Source organism: Neomonachus schauinslandi, chromosome 7, assembly GCF_002201575.2.
Source record: "Neomonachus schauinslandi chromosome 7, ASM220157v2, whole genome shotgun sequence".
Taxonomy (NCBI): Eukaryota; Metazoa; Chordata; class Mammalia; order Carnivora; family Phocidae; genus Neomonachus; species Neomonachus schauinslandi.
In genome coordinates this window covers 143,138,808-143,145,634 of record NC_058409.1, presented here as the reverse complement: position 1 = coordinate 143,145,634, position 6,827 = coordinate 143,138,808, and positions in this window count along the sequence as shown.

Sequence of the window (6,827 nt, the reverse complement as noted above, 5' to 3'; positions counted from 1 at the left end):
TCTCCATATTAGAGCAGAAGTGCATAGAGCCAGAAGACTTTGGCCTGCAAGCATGTTTCAATGGTATGGTTCTCAGATTTGAGATTTCTCAGCTTCCATAGTCTAAGCAACTAGGTTGGGGAAAATTACCTGGAAGATTAATCGTTAACTTTACCCTTTATCCTTAGCTGATCTCAGGCTATTTATCAAGCGGGCCTCTAATGCTGGAGATCAAATTGGTCTCCAGCATTGAAGAGAAAATTCATTTTGAACATTCTGAATTCTTGAGTCCTCCCAGAGCTGCTGCCGGGTTTCAGGAGAACTTGACTTGGAGACTGCTCCCTGTTTCAAAGCCCTTCTGGCATCAGGCCACTTGATGCTTCTCTCCACTACAGGAAGTGACAAGGAAGTCACTCCCACGGTAGAAAAAAACACCAACTAATTACAAGTATATCTCTCACTTGTCCTTTAGGAAAGTTCCAGAATTTCATCAGACCCCCCAAGTCCCATCACTTCAAATAAGAAAAAAAAATGTATTACCACATAAATGAGTCACTCACAAAAACATGATACCAACTACTGTTCTTTGATAAATTTCCCCCATCATCTTATATTTTCCAAAGATGAGCAAAGAGCCTCCATTAAGTCCCATTTTATTTAATTTGAGCTCAAATTTAAATGCAATGGTTCCCTTAGAAACTACTGCAACCTGAAACTTATGGCCAGTTTCTAGCTACAAACTCAAGGTTATCTATGAACATAAGCTTTAAAATAATATTGAAATAGAACTTAAAAACTGAGATCCTAGTGTTTTTGTAATAAGGACCTATTAGTAATGAAACAAAAAAGATAAGGAAATAAAGTTTTGTATCTAAAACTGAGTATGCTGTTTCATAAAAGCCATCCCTCTGCAATGTGGCATCTATGTAGCTGAACACACTGATGTCTCTTGAAATTTGCTGAGAATAAATTTGAAATTGCATTTCTATGAAAGTAATTGCCTATCCTCTAGAGCAATGGTTCTTAACTTTTGCAAAGATCCTTTTTGAATACCAAGAAATTTTAGCAGGAACTCCCACATGATCGTGAAAAGTACAGAATACAGGTGGAGAGAGACACAGGTCTTTGCATGAATTCCACGGCCCCTGGGGAGTCTGGGTCCCACCAGCTGGCTTCCACTGATCCTGTGCTCTGATAGCCATAAAATCATCCAGAAATGACTCCCCCTGCGCAGACATTCTAGAACATGGCTCATATTAAAACTTCAGAGATCACTGTGTCCCCACCAGACTTGCCTACACCAGAAAACAAATGTCCTCCATGTTTTCTTTTGGTCTCAGTACATAGTCTACTCTTGATGTGTTACACCCCGTAAACTTACCTTTCTAGTACTCTCTAATTAAATCTAAAAACCGTTCACCTTCTTCTCAAGCATAGGCTTGAACTGTGAGAATGCAGAGGATTTGAGAAGGACCTTTCTATATGCAAATAATAAATGTGATAACTTATCATCCCCTCCACTGAGATGATTATCCACATAAATCTTAGTGGTGCCATTGAGAGCGGCATTAAATCATCCTACTGGTCCATTGCATTGTGGGTGATAAGCTGGCATTTTTATATATTTAACCCTACTGCACTCTGACAGGAAATCATACCCTGTTTGTATGCAGGAATCTCTGCAAGAAACCCGGGCCCAAACCAACCCAGCTCAGCCTCACCTAGCTCATGGGCACCGAATGCAAAGTCCTGCTGCTTCTCAACCCCTTAGACCCCAAAGGTTGCTTCTACAATGAACGTGTTGCCCTTTCGAGAGGGATTATCTAATTTCCACACTCCCTGGAAGATCTTCCCACTGACAAATGGGAATATTGTGGGCTCTTTAGAAATTGTTCTTCCCAAGCTTCTGGCACGCCTCACAACCTGTGTATCGTTCTGCCTTTGGGTCTCAGAATCATAGACATCATCTGGGTGGCATGAATTCAGAGGATCCACACACTTGGATGGGGGGAAAAGGTACATCTTTATTGTCACTAAGTTCTAACTGGAATTTAGCAATTCCTTCAAACGCGAATGCAGGCAACAAACCACAGTTGTCCCAGAGACTTTATCACCAAGAGAAATCACAGATATTTTCATTCACATTAAGGTTGCACAGATATCTCAAACTATTTACTGTCATCACTATTTCAAAATTCAGGCAGCTGTGAGACCTGCCATGAGAGCCTAAGCTTGCTTTCACTATGGTAATGAGGAAGCCTGTAGATTGCTAAATCACCAGTTTGATCCATATATTTGCTAATTATATTTTAACAAAATTGGTTCCCTTTGTAATCCTGTGTGTTTTATTTTATGCATTTAAAAACATTTTTTTGGAGAAAGGGTCCCTGGGACTCATTAGATGATCCAGGGCATAAAAAAGGGTAAGAATTCTTGCCTTGAAGTGAGAGTCTTTGAATGGTCATTGCTGCTACAGCATCCTTGAAGACCCTGCACTTGGCTCCATTGCTCTCAGAACCCAACAACCTATGAGCCCCCTGCTTACGTATATGGGGCTACACCTGTTTGACCTCCATGAGCAAGAGACATTCTGGGCAGAAGCTCTGTCCAGCACGGCCCATCCTGAGAGTCACCCTTTATGGATCCTTCCCCAGCATCTCATTCTTAGGGGACATGGCATGAAGGTCAGACAGCACCCAAAAACATGCCCTTGCCCCTTCATTCATTCCAACCAACGGTGAAGAGGCCCTTGGAGAACATTTCACTTGCCTCCTAATTCCACAGTCAGGACAATGGAATCCCAGTCGGCAAAATGACCTGCCTCAAAATCCCATAGCAAGTAAATTGCCCAGGAAAGGTCTCTTCTCTACAACTACACACAGAGACAGATAACAGCAATGACCAGCATCTACGTTGTGCTCATTCCATACCAGGCACTAAGTTTTAAGTGCTGTACGTATATCAGTTCCTTTAATTGTCATAATGAATCAATTGAGTAAGTTCTGGGATTATCCTCACTTTATGGATGGGGAAACTGAAGTCCAGAGGCCAAAGGGACTAACTTGGTGACACCAGCCAGTAAATGATGGAGCCAAGATTCAGATCAGGGAATGAGACTGCTCTCAGTCCAGAATCATCTGCCTCTCCAGCCACCTCCACCAGGCAGTCTGAAATTGAAAGAAACACACATATCAATGCTCAACGTGTTCAATGCTTAAGTTCCTACAATGGTAGTTATAATCATTTGTTCCAAGACAGACATAAAATACTGTGGACAAATATGAATTAGATGGTAAAGACCAGACCTTCAGGAGTGAGGGAAGGAGCAGAAAATTGTAGCCCGAGGAGAAGAGAAGCTGAACAACCCAACCCACATTTGCAATGACCTACTGGCCATCTCCAAACCCGTAAGGTTGAAAACTGTATTTATTGTCTCTTTTCCCCCAGATTCATCCCTGCTCCTGTATTCCTTTACTCCATGAAAGTTGCTACATTCAGCTTCTTCCACCTTCTTTCTTGCTCCACTCCTCCCCCCTCACCCACAAACCCTGTCAACCTGCCCCAGAAATATCTCCCACAACTCAAAATATGCCTCGAACACTGAATTTAATTCCTTCTCAAAATGAGCCCCAGGTGACCAAAGAAAATCTGTACGGAGGCTGGAAAACTGGAAAGGTTGAAAATGACATTCAAATGAGATTCAAGGATTTTCCAAGCAATAGAGGGAAGTGAGACCAGCCACAGAATAGGATACTCTGGGCCCACTACTGCCCAATGCAGGGAAACCTACTTGGGAACAAAGGGAAACAATGGCAAGGAAGCCACCAGCAAGTTCTAGCTTGGAGAGCATGAAAGATGGGTTTTTGTTTTGCCTCCCTCCCTCCCTCCTTTTGGAGTCCCCCCAAAATGGGACGTGACACCCCCTGACCACAGAGTTGAGTGTGTGACCAAGCTATGTCACACAGATACCCTCCTGGGAATTCAACCTTGAGGGGTACATGCAGGAGATTGACAGCCACACCCTGAAGAGGTGGTCCAGAAGCTCTTGTTTCTAAGATCCCTAGAACTGCACCATGTCCTGTCCTCCTGAGGCCCAGTGGCTCCATCTTCCTTTGACTACATGAAATACTCCAGTGTCCTGGGTGTTTGTTGTATTACTATGCTTCATAATATACAGGTACACTAAATATATCCTTCTACTTGGATCAGTATTTCCTAGTCAGTGTTAAAGAAGAAAACAGCAAAAACAAAAGAGAATTCCTAAAAGAGGTTTGCTTTCCAGGCAGTGGGGTGAAACTCATCGCAGACTCAAATGAGAGGAAAAACTCATGTGTTCGTCCTGCTAAAGACAATGGAAACCATAGAAATTACTTAGAGCTAAGGAAACAACGTCTAGTCAAGTAGGGAGGGAAGTTAGTGCAATCTCAGGGAGGTTGAGGGTTTTGCTCAACTCACAGTTAATTCAATAACTGGCGAGAATTCATTTGAACCCTTAGGACATGGGCTGCAAGACCATCCCAGTTGAGCGGGGTGAACTAGGAGTCCCTATCTTCCACCTACAGAGGACTATAGAAAGCTCCACATGTCCATCTCAGGCACAGAAAGATCTGGCCATCCAAGGCATGGGTCCCAGACAAAATTCTCCTAAAGAGAAGCAACATCTTTCTGCTTAGGATGAGAACCCCAATATACCCAGAAGAGTATATTACTCAGCTCAGGCTGCCATAACAAAATACCATAGACTGGGGGGCTTAAACAACAGAAATTTATTTCTCACAGTTCTGGAGGCTGGTAGGCCAAGATCAAGGTGCCAACATGGTCGGATACTGGTGGAAGACCTTCTTCCGGCTTGCAGAGCACCCTGCCTTCTCACGGTGTCCACATGTGATGGGAAGGGAAAGAGAAAGGGGGTGGGAGGGAGAGAAAGCGAAAAGAAACTCTAATCCCATCATGAGGAATCTACCTTCATGACATCACCTAAACCTAATTACATCCCAAAGGCTCCATCTCCTAATACGATTTCCTTTGCGGTTAGGGCTTCAATATATGGATTGGGGGTGGGGGAGACACAATTCAGTCCACAGCAAATGGTAAAATGACTTTTTCACTGAATATCATTTAACCCTTGGAAGATCTTAAGATGTGTATAATCCATCTTAAAATACTCTCACATCCACAAAGCAATGCTATGATATGTTGGTTTAAGTTACACCCTGGGCATACTCAGTGGCCTCCTGGAGAACCCCAACCCTCAGTCCATGTTCTCACCAGCAAACCCATCCCCCAGGACAGCTGCAGCAAGAGCCTCACCCTCCCAAATCTCCAACCACATGCAAAGATTCTCTAATATAGAGAGGCTCAGAAGGGGGCTTTTGTTGGTAAAATTCGGGGTATTCAAGCTATATGACCTAGTAAAATATGTCAGTAACAGCCCCCAAGCTTCATGAACAGGATAGATGAAGAACCCATAAATGATGCCATTGACATTTGATGCCGTCAGATTCCCGTGTCCAGCCCCTGTGTTGGGAGGAGTCTGGCCTGAGGGTAATGTTGTATCTTCCTCAGTGAACCTTCTGTGCAGTGTGATTAGACCACCCACGAGACAAGAACTGGGACTTGAGCTCATAGACTCGATAATAGGAGTTTGTTTTGATAAATACCCATAAGGAGGATTTGGCTTCATACCCTCTTCCCTGTAACCAGATTGAGTCTCGATCACCTGCCTGCAAGAACCAGTTCTCAGCAGGTTAGAATATCAATGCTCGTGTGTTACACTGGGGAAAACCTGTGTACGTCTAGGATGTAAAGTGTTTGGGGATAATTTGGTCTATCAGAACCAGTGATTGCGCTGAGTCCATGAAAATGTACAATTTATTTTAGACCTGAGATTTTAAGCTAAGAGAATCGGGCTAGGTTTGTAAATAGCACTGGGATGCTTAAGAGAACTTGAGATTTACGATATCCATAAGTTTAATTTATCACATCAACTACATAGGAGAAATCAAATATATTGTATTTATAAATGCAGTAAAAATGTTTAAAGGAATTTAATTAACCAAGTTGTAAAGGGGGCTGATTATTTAAGGTAGTTTTGTCTGTTCGACTGGAACGCTAGTAAAAGCACCCTTGAATAGGATTGTTAAAATTCAATGGATTTATAAAAAGATCAGATTTATAAGTGGGACTTAGAAGCTTAAGGAAAAGAAGACTTCTGCATTTTTGTATTTGAAAAAATTGAAAATTAATCTAAAAATCCACATAGATGCAAGCCATCCCTTTTGGGGGGGGGGAAGCCATTTTAAAAACCCAAACACTCATATCAAGAAATCAGAACTTACGAGTCACTGCTAATTTTGATATTGGCATTATTTTCCCACAGAAGGAACCAGTCCTGGGATAGTTTTGACTATGCACCCCTAATAGTAAAACAATCTTGAGAATGTATCCCTTACTATCCATCTTGTTATTGACATGCCATGGTGCACGCTGCGAGGCACCGCCCAGAGCCCCCTCTGACGAAGGACGAGTTGCCTGGATGCTCCAGGTGCTGTGGGCAGACAGCCTCAGTGGACAGACCCTTCGGGGACACCTCAGCTACACAGAGCCGCCTGGCTGACTGCATACCCTCCCGCACCGGCCCCACCCAGAGACTCTTCCAGAAGGGCCTAGCCAGCTGGGGCCAGCTCTGGACGACTCTCAGGGTCATGCCCACAGTTGACCTAAGCTGTTGGGGGGCTTCATCAGAGCTGATCTCTCCCCCTTTCTTCAGCTCTCTCCCACAGAGGCCAGTGCCCAGGATGGTCCCCAAAAAACACCCTGAGTGACCAACTCCTTCACTGCTCAGGAAA